Source organism: Corvus kubaryi, unplaced genomic scaffold (genome assembly GCF_017639235.1).
Source record: "Corvus kubaryi isolate FWS band 111438036 unplaced genomic scaffold, C.kubaryi_AGA036_p1.0 56006, whole genome shotgun sequence".
In the NCBI taxonomy this organism is placed as follows: Eukaryota; Metazoa; Chordata; class Aves; order Passeriformes; family Corvidae; genus Corvus; species Corvus kubaryi.
In genome coordinates this window covers 1-9,824 of record NW_024581414.1, presented here as the reverse complement: position 1 = coordinate 9,824, position 9,824 = coordinate 1, and the positions used below count along the sequence as shown (strand labels likewise).

General features: G+C 46.5%; 1 long non-coding RNA gene across 2 annotated transcripts; it reads right to left on the bottom strand.

Moving 5' to 3' along the window:
* Window positions 1-449: 449 nt before the first annotated feature.
* Window positions 450-5,857, bottom strand: LOC121672381. Of its 2 annotated transcripts, none has more exons than XR_006018829.1 (3): window positions 4,387-5,857; window positions 4,061-4,169; window positions 450-2,213 (listed from the first exon to the last, which is right to left on the bottom strand). It is a non-coding gene; the product is annotated as an uncharacterized LOC121672381 (long non-coding RNA). The 2 variants fall into 2 exon arrangements; XR_006018830.1 differs by having other exon boundaries at window positions 4,985-5,857.
* Between the last annotated feature and the right edge of the window lie 3,967 nt (window positions 5,858-9,824).

Here is a 9,824-nt window from a genome sequence, read left to right as displayed (position 1 = left end):
TGTAAAGTTGCATGCCTCACATTTTTGAAATCTGCTAAAAGGACACAATGTAAGGGATGTGGCATTAGATTGTTTACTCAGCCAACATCCCAATCAAACTGCTTTAACGCAAATGCTGAGGCAACTGGTGGCATAAGGAGAGACGCTGAAAGCATTTTTCCATAACCTCATGGAGTAAAATCATCTCTGCATTCTGGTCCATATTGATGCAGAGCAGATCTCTTTTGTCTGCAATTTATGTTGGCAATTGTCTTCATATTAGGAGTAAACAAGGTAAGTTCTCCCAAAGTACACAGACCTCCCTTAATGTTTCAAGGAGTAGCGGGCCATGCTCTGTCTCCACATACAAAAACATTACTCTTGGTAATTGCAGAGGAATAGAGCTAGGTGTAGATGAAACTATAAAAGTACTATTACACCAAAAGGAATGGTTCTTATACACAGGGTGATGTGGAGAAACATCTCTCATCATTGATTGATTAATGTTTGCAGAATAGAATTCAACACAGAATTTTACTTTTACAGAACCAAGGATTTCTAATTCTTGGGGTTCATCAGAGGCTTTAGGAAGATAGGGAGTCCACCATTCCCATGGATTTACTGGGGAATAATGTTCCCAAACTTTTGATCCTGCAAAAAGGTATCTTGCAAGGCTCTATCAATTTTTTCTGGTATCGGCCAATTTTCTATTGGAACATTGACTAAACAAGTTGAAAATGGATTTTCTGGAGTTGTTGTAGCCAAGCATAGAGTATCCAAACCTGAATAATTAGCTAAAGTCACCCAAACATTGGTCTTAGGTTGATCGACTGGCAAAGCTACACTACTAAAAGCAAACAAAACAAACAGAGCAAAAAACAAACTTAACATCTAATTAAACTTCATGTTTCTTTAAAGGTCTCTTTTGGCAAAAGACTCTTTTCTCAAATTTTAATTTTTAAATGATTTTTTAAGAATATTCTTAATTTTTCTCAATTTTGTTTATATCTCATTTAAGGATGAGGCACAAAGGTATTCAGTGCCTTCTTTAAATAGAAAGGTGAGGATTATTTGCCAAAAGAACTCTACTATATTCTCCTTTTTCACAGTTTTTATATTGACATAAACCCCAAAGTTCACAGTTTCAACAATAAAAACAAGAGATTGCAAATATGGGTTGTAGTCTCTGCGTAGTTCACATCTGTGTACTTTCTTCTCTACTTGTGGGGCTGTCAATGTCTTTCTGCGCATGGTATGGTTTCACGTTCTTCGCAGGAAGCCACCTGGGTCCTGTACCTGTAGAAACACAAGCAAACCCTTTGCCCCAGGTTATTAGAGGAAATGGACCTTCGATTTGTCCTGTTTCTGGATTTCTAATTAGAACTAAAGGACTCTCCTTTAATTTTGTGTGTGTGCTGTTAGAGAAATGCCTAAATATTGGAGGATCAGGCTCTGCAGAAGAACTATTCAAAAACTTATAAACATACAAGGCTTTACTTAATCCTGGAAGAACCCCATTGTTGCTGTTATTCCCAAAGAACGGCGAAATCATGACACAAGTCCAGGTTACAAGGTATGGCCGAAGCGACCCCGTTTAATCACCCATACCTTTTATAGCATGGTTCACAAAAGAGAAATTACATGATTGGCCTATTGGCGCACCACCTCCTGAGGTGATAGGATGAGCGGTAAGGCACCCATTTCCAAATATTGTTCTCACAAGACTGAAAACAATTCTAGTGTTCTCACAACAACTTGCAGGTGCAGAAATGGTTTACATTCTTACAAACTGTTGTCCATCCAGTTCTCATGAGAACGAAAGCTTTCACAGAGAAGCTGTGGGAAGCTGGATTTCTCTAACTGCTTTCTTATGAGAAAGGAAAGTTTCACAGGAAAATTCCTCTGCTAGCCCTTGCAGGCATCCACACCCCGTCTGTGACTGGTTTTCCTGCAATTCACACACTCGTGCCTCTGGGGCTGAGGTAGATTTCTCATCCCATTTCCTCATGTCCTCTCCATGATCCCACAGGTAAAAGAACAGGGTACCCCATGGTGTGTACCCTCTATATCGTCTCTCCTGAGCAAAGCAACATTTACTGTTGATAGCAGGATCTGTCCTCTTTGAGATGCTGGACCATCTTCTCTGTAGTCAAGACCACAGTGGAAGAAAGACTTTCTTTGTATTACCAGAGCTGACCAACCACTTCCTGCACCATTGCTGCCTCTTCATCTCTCTGTAAGAGATAAGAAGAATTTAATACTTGAAATAAAGTAAAAGGTAAGAATAATACTAATGAAAAGGGAAAAGATGAAGAGGAATAAATCCCATGAAAAAGCAGTGGTGCACAATGCAATTGCTCACCACCACCCACTGACCGATGCCCAGCCCAGTGTGCAGCAAAGATCAGCACCTCCCAGTCAACTCCCCCAGTTTATATACTGGGCATGATGCTCTGTGCTCTGGAACATCCCTCTGGCCAGTTTGGGTCACCTGTCCTGACCATGCTCCCTCCTGACTTCCTCTGCAGTTCCACACTGGCGGAGCAAGTGACACTGAAAAGTCCTTGAGTTGAGGTGTGCACAGCTGAGCAAAATCTGAAACACTGGTGTGTTAACGACACATCCTGAATTCTCACCAGGCAGGCTTGTCCCTGGCTCTGATAAAGCCCAGCAAAGGTCCCAGGGTGTACCAGAGGGAAGCAGGGCCCTGTTCTTGTTCCAGCAAATCCCAAAGGAGGCACCTGGACACCATTGAGGACACCTGGATGCAGAAGCCCAGAAGATCAGGGCTGATGTGTGTGTCTCAAACACAACCGAGAGCTGCAGAGCCAGGCAGGTATCATTGGGAAAGAACAAGATGAGGCTGGAGAAGGGCCCATACAGAGGTAGGGCAGCACTTTTCTGGGGCAAATGTCCTTGTTCTGGCTCCTGGAGAAAAGTACAACACAGCACAGTGCAGAAGCAGGAATGAGGTCAGGAAGCGAGTATGGACTGTAGGGAGGGATCCAGACCATCAAAGATCCCTGATGCCTCTACCCCATTTCCAGAAAGGTCAGGAAGAACAGATAGCACATCATAACTAACTTGCATAGAAAGCAAGAAACTTATTCTCCATGGTGAAGAACATTTTCTGTAAAAAGGTAACCCATGAAGCCCAGGTGTGTGTAAGTCCCAGGACCCTGGACACCCCACAGGCTGGATCAATGCTGGACTCAGGACTGGTGATCTATTTTTCTCTATTTCTTCCTTCCTTTCTCTTTAGTTCATGTTTCTGTTTCTCTCTTCCTTTTCTCTCCATCTGTTTATTCAAAACACACTGCCATGTGCTTATTCCAGATGGTCAAGGACTGACTTATACCAATTTCCATGCCAGGTGTGTCATTTAATAATAAATCTACATAAGCTTTTGCAGAAACTCTGACTTTTTAAATTCTTTCCAACCATGAGAATCTACAAATCTTGGGTGCTCCCTCCCCGTTAAGGGTGGGAAGCCACACTGGGTCCCTTGTGAGTCACAGCAAAGACCAGAGGAGGCTCCAGGGCAGACTGGGGAGCACCGGGGTCCAGCCAGGATTCATCCAAACTCTGACACAGGACCTGGGGCACCTTGGAGGCAGGAGGAAGCCACCTACATTCAGGAAGAGCCCAGTAAGAGCCCTGGGTATTACGGAGGGAAGAAGGTTCTTGCCAATGCCCCAGCAAAGCTTGGAACTATCCCAGACCCTCTCTGAAAGATAGCAGGGCCTCTTGTGAGCCACCAAAATGCCTGGCAAAGTTCCCAGGGAACTTTGGAATAGCATGACCCTTCACAAGCATTGGGAAGAGGCCACTGCTTGGTGGAGTGTCCTGGGGCCTTCACTGGGCTTTGCTGAGGCTTGAAGGGGACCTGCTGCCCTCCAGAGCCTCCAGGGCTTTCAGGGTCTTTGGTTCATCAAGGACCAGCTGAGCTGCAGAGAGTGGGGGAACGATCCCTAAGGGCTGGTGTGAGACCACAAAGTTAATAATTCATAGAATTCCCATTCAAAGTCCATTGGCCATTCCTGTTCAAAATCTGCCTCCCCTCCCCTCTCCTTCTCCCCACCTTCCTTTTCCTTTTTTTCTCCATGCTTCAGAATGACTTTGGCTCAGGATTGCAGATCCAGCCAGGGATAAAATAAGTATCTTGGTTAAACAAGTTTCCAGGGCTCCTTCTAAATATGAGAGAGAGAGACAAAGAGACAGAGAGTGGGACAGAGAGAGCAATTTCTCTCCGACTGGGAAAAGTTCCCATTCCTGGAACCAAAACCATCTTTCCATGACTGCTCTGAGATAAATGTGTGAGTTCATCAGTCATCAAGAGCAGAGGCATATTCCTGACGCCAACAGGTGCACATCATCTGTGCTCTGCAATCTTTCCTCTTCAGTTACCTGCAGACACTCCTAAAGAGGCCCCAGCACTAAATCTCATCCCCAGAGAGGAACTGTCCCTGGAACAGGACTCTGTCCCCTTATCCTGGTGACCTGCCAGTCTGGGGTGACATCATGTGCCAAAGTCTCAACAGTGATTTTTGAGCCCCATTCCCTGGAAGTGCCTAAATCCAAGGACACTGAGGGCTGCCTGTAAGTGTAGCATTGCCCAACCAGTGAGACCCAGTTCAGCCCAGGAGAGAAAACGATGGGGAGTTATTTCTCTCAAGGTACGTTACTGGATTTTTTGCACATATTCCTTGTTAATCTTTAAGAACCCTTCACTCTATTGGTCTGTTTTCAGGGGAGAAAACCCTCCCGATATTGAGTGTTTTATTCTACTTACATTCTTACCCTCCTTTCTGATTAAAGCAAAATAGCAAAAGTGAGTTTAAAGAAATAGAGTGTGGTTCAATCCTGGAAAAACATCCCTGGCATTTTCTGTACAGCGCCTTGGGTTCGACCCATGGGACAGCCATGGGCCCAGGGGCTGTGACTTCTGATGGGTCCCTGATGGGATCTCTGAATTTATATTCCTTACTGGAGCTTTCTTGTTTACCTGAGTCTAGTCTCCCCTTCAACACCAGGAAAGCTTTCCTGACAGGCAGGCACCCTTGGGCAAGGGGCTCCTTAATTCCTGACCAATTTGCCCAAGTCCTTCTGCTTCTTTGGAATGTGGCCCTTGGCAGAGAAAACAAAAAGTCACAAAAAGCAGAGAGCAGAGGGAAACAGAGTGGAAGAAAGAGAGGGAGAGAGGGAGAGCAGAGTACAGCAATGAGCTGTGCCCTGAGCAGACTTTCCTGGGGAACAAGCAGGTCACTCCCTATCTCTGCCTCCTGCCTTCAGCTGGTCATGGCTGCTCTCATGGATCTGGTCCAAAGGGAACGGCTGCTCTGTGGGAAGGTCTGCCGAGGCAATGTCTTGTGCAGCCAGCCCTGTGGAAGAGGAGGAGGGGAGGGGGACAGTGAGGTACTTTTATTTCTATCTTTTTTTCTCCCCTTGCTGCTCTGTTGTGATTTGCCAATAATGTAAAATAATCTTCTGCAAGTCGAGTCTGATTTGCCATGATGGCAACAGGTGAGGGATCTCCCAGGCTTTATATCAACCAATGAGCTCTTCAGTCATATTTTCTCCCCCTGCCCAGTTCAGGAGAGGAGAGAGAGAGAGGAACAGCCAGCCAAGGTCAAGTAGTTTCTCTACAGCTTGGCCAGGATAACCTCTAGGAGTGGAGTTAGTCTAGGAATGTGCACATGGACTATGGTCCATTTCCTCTGACTCTGGAAAACATTAAATGGGGACAAATGTCTTGTTCTGCACTCTGCAGAGGCAGAAGGTATTAATTTAGTTACACTGCACCCAAGATGGGATTGGGACCAGCTGAGAGTTCTTCAGAATCTTGTTCTGACTGTGCCTTCTGTTCCCTAGCCTGGGTTGCCTACAGAGCTTTTGGACGCTTTTTTCTATGCATTGTGGACTGAACTCTGAGAAAGAGACACAGGAGAGCAGACAAAACCAGGAGATGTCTGGAGAAGGACGCTGAGATGCTCAAACACATCCAGAGGGGGGCAACAAGGCTGGTGAAGGGCCTGGAACACAAGCCCTGTGAGGAATGGCTGAGAGAGCTGGGGTTGTTTAGCCTGGAGAAAAGGAGGCTCAGGGAAGACCTTATCACTCTCTACAACTCCCTGAAAGGAGTTTGTAGCCAGGTGGGGGTGGGTCTCTTCTCCCAGGTAACCACTGAAAGAATGAGAGGACACAGTCCTAAGCTGCACCCGGGGAAGTTTAGGTTAGACATATGGAAAAAAATACTTCACTGAAAGAGTGATTAGGCACTGGAATTGTCTAGCTTGTGTAGACCATGGTATCTGCAGGCAAGAGGAGGCAGGTGGATGGGATTGCGGGTCTTTTCCTAGGTAGGATTAGAAACTTCCTTTCATCTGCCTCCATTGGATTCTTTCTCCCCCATGCCTCCAGGGGAGCTTGTTCATCAGAGCCTGGAGCTTTATTCCCAGAAATGTCTGTGTTGTCGTATAGGAATTTTTTAATTGGCTCATGTTCTACTCTTAGAGTTCTCTATCTCCTCGCAGTTGAAGCTGTAGCTGGAACCAAGATCTACCACATCCATCAGACACACAGACACACAAACATATGGACACACAGGTACAAAATACCCACTCTAACTGTCGAAATTCTAATTTTTGTTCCATCTGCAAAGCTTTCTCCTGGCTGTGAGTTTCCTCTGTGCAGCACCACTGGGAGATACAAACCTGACCTCTCTGGTGTCCGGAGTGTTCAGTAGTCATTTGGATGAAGCCCTGAGCTCTCAGCTTGGTCCTCACGGCAGACCCTGCTCTGAGCAGGAGGTCCCACTACACACCTCCTGTGCTCCTTCCCACCCTGAGCAGCTCTGCCATGTGCTGACAGAGGAAAAACCAATTTACCAAGCCAAGCCTCAAGAACCCAACTGACTTGTTAAGGAATTTCCAGGCATGAAGGAGAGCTGTCAGGGGAGGTTCTGGGAGGAGAAGTGCGGGAGCAGAACAATCCTAGTGTATGGTGTCAGGAGGAGAAGGGGCAGAGTGAGGCCCGAGCAACCTCCCTGTGAAAGCCCATGTGGTGCTACACTTGAACTCCGTGGCAGCCAAGACACCTTTCAAGGCCCAGCAGAGCATCAGAGCAGTGAAATACATTGATCAATAACCCCCAGCACTGCTGTCAGGATCTTGGTTCACATGGTCTCATGTTTCCTGGGCTGACTGAGCAATGTGTTCTCCCGCACAGCCTGTTCATTAACATCCCCAGGCTCCCAGGGTGCAGAGCTGCCCTGGCAGTGGGCTTTTCCAAGCACAGACCAAGACAAACATACCAGACCAGGATCTTCTGTGGGATCCCATACCCCCATGGGTTCTAAGGCCAGCTGTTCTCCTGGTCCAGCTCTTTCCAGCTGGGATGCTAGCAGGGGAATGTTCTTGCCTTAAGGAACACTTGGCAATTTCCATGGCCTGGGCTCTCTCCCATGGCCAGGCTGTTGGGCAGTAAGGAGGCCATGGGGTTCCTGTTAATATTCCTGAGCAGCAGCACAGGAGCTCCAAGCCCATGTTTAGAAGGGCTCATAATGGTGCTGAGACTCCTTTCAACAGACAAAACATGAAAGAGGAAGAAGTCTCCAAGTGAAGGAGGAAGACTGGAGCTCCAGGAGCAAGGCCAAGGCTCCTTCCCAGAGCAAACTCCTGGTGGAAATGGATTTCAAAGCCAAGGAAGAGAAAAGTAATGGTGCCTCTTTCAAAGAACAATTTTGTTAGGCTGACTGCATGATGTGTTACTCCTGCAAACATGTTCGGTCTGTTCTTGTGATTACTTTGGTAAAACTACCCTTTAACTGTATTTAGCATCCCCGTGCAGATACCCAGGACCCCAGGCACCCAGAACGCAGAATTGCCCCAGCAGTGGGGTTTTCCCAGCACAGACCAGAACAGCCTGGACTCTGCTGGATCCCATCCCACCTGGGTTCTAAGGGCAGCTGTACTCCTGTCCCTCCTCTTCCCAGTGGATAGTTTCCAGGGGAAGATTCTTTTTTATTGGAACACAAAGTGTTTTTTCAGAGGAAGGACAATGATGGCTTAGAATTCCATATGGAGAAAGGACCATGAGAATATTTTGGAACAAATTCAAACTCTGCAGCAAATAGTCGTTGCAGAGAGCTGGTCTTCCCCTCAAGAAGAAAATGGCAGTGACACAGTTCTTTCTTTATTGCGGTGGTTTATTTTCCTGCATTGGTTTAGCAAGCCACAACCTTCCCAGAGAGTGCAGCGAGGCTGCTTTGGGGAGAGCAGTTGTTTCGCTCACCTGTAGTCCTTCTGGACAGCCCCACGCTCCTGCTCTGGCTAGCTGGGCTCTGCAACACGGTGACGATTAAGGAGGCAGAAGGGTCCCTGCATAGCAACCTCAGAAGAACCTTTATTTACATGATGACAAACCAGCTCCCAGAGGCAGAGAGAGAACACATGGTCAGAGAGCTTGGGATTTTCTCAGGGCGCAGGGGCAGTACATGGGCGGAGTTGGGGTACTGGAACCAATAGGGAGAACCCGAGGGTGTGGCCAGGACTAGGGAAAGGGAAGGGGGGACAATGTGGAAAAGGCAGACAATTTAATAAGAAAAGGAGTGGGGAAATACAGCGCTACATTTCTTCACAGGAAGAACAGTGAAGGCAAGTAAAATGGCCATGGCATTGCTATGAATGGAGACGAGAGCTTTTAGATGAGTCCTGCCTTAGGCTCAGACTTCTGGCAGTAGCTCTATTTGAAGTGGCCTGCACTCCAAATTGATCTTGCTGACAAGTTCTCAAAAATGGCTGACGAGATCTATTATAAAATGAATTCTTTGTTGAATAGACACAAGATTAACAGACAGAAGACTTTAAACAGAGTTACTTAGTACACAGGATAAACAAAGAACTACTAGTAGATTCAAATTCAGTCCACAATAAAAGGTACCTATATTACAGCTAGTGAAGAAATAGTACAGACTAGGAGTCAATGTAACTTACCACCAAATTGATGATGGAGTACACATAGAGCCCTTTCACTCAGCTTCAGGAAGAGTAACCAGGGAGTTTGCATCCAAGCTTTGGGGAGCAGCCCTAAGTGTTAGTGTGCAGAAGACTTCTACTTTTTGTGAAAGTTTGTGTAGATTTATAGTTTGTAAAGTGAAATGTCTGTCAGTCAGAAATTCCAGCTTATCCCTCTACATCTTGCTCTCAGGGCGAGATGTTTATTGTCAGCTGGGGATTCCACCTCCATGGCGCCAGAGATAATTCTCCACTGGACAGAGGTCCAGCCTGGGTTGTCTCACCAATTCATGTGAGAGGGAAAATGCCATGAGTTATGCACCAGCTAAGAGGCAGAACAGATAAGCTCTCTGTGGCAGAGGGGAAAGTCCTGCTACAGACATCCGTAAGAAAGGACGAACATCACAAAGTCTACAAAAATTTTGAACTCTGCAGGAAGATTTCCTGAAAGGGCAGGACACCAAATAGACTGACCTTAAGCTCCTCACAAAAGACCTGGAAGACAAACAAGGTGAGCAGGGCCAGTGCCCAGCAGAACTTCATCTCAGAAGGGATGAGCTGTTCCTGCTCATGTGAGTCATGAGAATCTCTCATGTGAGCTCATCCTCCAGAGCTCCTCAAAGAGCATGGGGATGGACAGTCAATAGATGATTTATAGATGTCTCTTCCATGCCACTGAAAGACCTCCATGCTGGAGTGTTCTCTGCAGGGGTCCAAGGCTCTCTTCTCTGCTTTATCCCTGAAAGCAGTGTGAATTGTGAGTTCTCTCATTGCCTGATATTTATTAAGGTTCCCCCCTGGAACTCCTTCCCCGTCTCTGTCCCTTTCTCC